The sequence below is a fragment of the Ochotona curzoniae genome, unplaced genomic scaffold (genome assembly GCF_017591425.1).
Source record: "Ochotona curzoniae isolate NIBS_2020 unplaced genomic scaffold, NIBS_Ocur_1.0 contig_21, whole genome shotgun sequence".
Classification (NCBI taxonomy): domain Eukaryota; kingdom Metazoa; phylum Chordata; class Mammalia; order Lagomorpha; family Ochotonidae; genus Ochotona; species Ochotona curzoniae.
This window is the reverse complement of record NW_024465322.1, coordinates 4211186-4211924: the sequence shown is the minus strand read 5'-3', so window position 1 is coordinate 4211924 and position 739 is coordinate 4211186. Positions and strand designations below refer to the sequence as shown.

Here is a 739-nt window from a genome sequence, read left to right as displayed (position 1 = left end):
GCCTTTGTTTGAGCAAAGCAGAAAGGATGTTCTGGTGGGAGAGAAAGGAGAGCCAGAGTTTCCCGAGACTCTTTGGGCACTGAGTGATTGATGAGTGGGTGAGGAGTCAAGTGAGAGCTAGTGCCCGGGATTGAATGAAAGAGCCTCCTTTCTTCAGAGAATGGAGGGCGACCACATGGAAGGCTGCCATGAGCCCAAGAGAAAAGCAGCTTTCTGGGAAAGAAGCAAGCATTAGGGCAAAGAACGCAAACCGTATTGTACCCACTGAGCAAAATATCTGACATTAGAGGGGACAGAGGGTTTAAAACACACACACACAACCCTAGAGGAAGGTGACTGAAACACGCGGATGCTTCCGTGTCGTTCTTGCGCAGGGCCCACGCTAACCTTCTCTATCGTTCCAATTTTAGTATATGTGCTGCCGAAGCAAGCGCGAAAAATGTGGATGCTATGTGTGTGTTGTGCTTTTGTGGGACAAATTCTCCTTCAATATTTGCCCTTCTCTTGATTGCTGATTATGTAATCATCAATTTTATGGAATTTAATGTTCCAGATTAGAAGCCCTTGACAGATGTTGCAGGCTCGCTGCCTTAAATCTGTGCATGTTTGGCCTCACTTACAGCAGGTGGCATCGGAGACAGTTACAACAGCGAGAGAATGGGCAAGGATACAGGGCTTTGAGGGCCCTGCAAGAGGAGGAGTGGCCGAGTCAATGTGAGGTGACAAGCTGAGAGCCTCT

The 739-nt window shown here is 48.3% G+C and overlaps 1 non-coding gene across 1 annotated transcript; it reads right to left on the bottom strand.

Annotated features, from left to right (window-relative positions):
- Positions 1–329: 329 nt before the first annotated feature.
- Positions 330–434, bottom strand: LOC121150490. Its single transcript, XR_005882974.1, has one exon. It is a non-coding gene; the product is annotated as a U6 spliceosomal RNA (small nuclear RNA).
- Between the last annotated feature and the right edge of the window lie 305 nt (positions 435–739).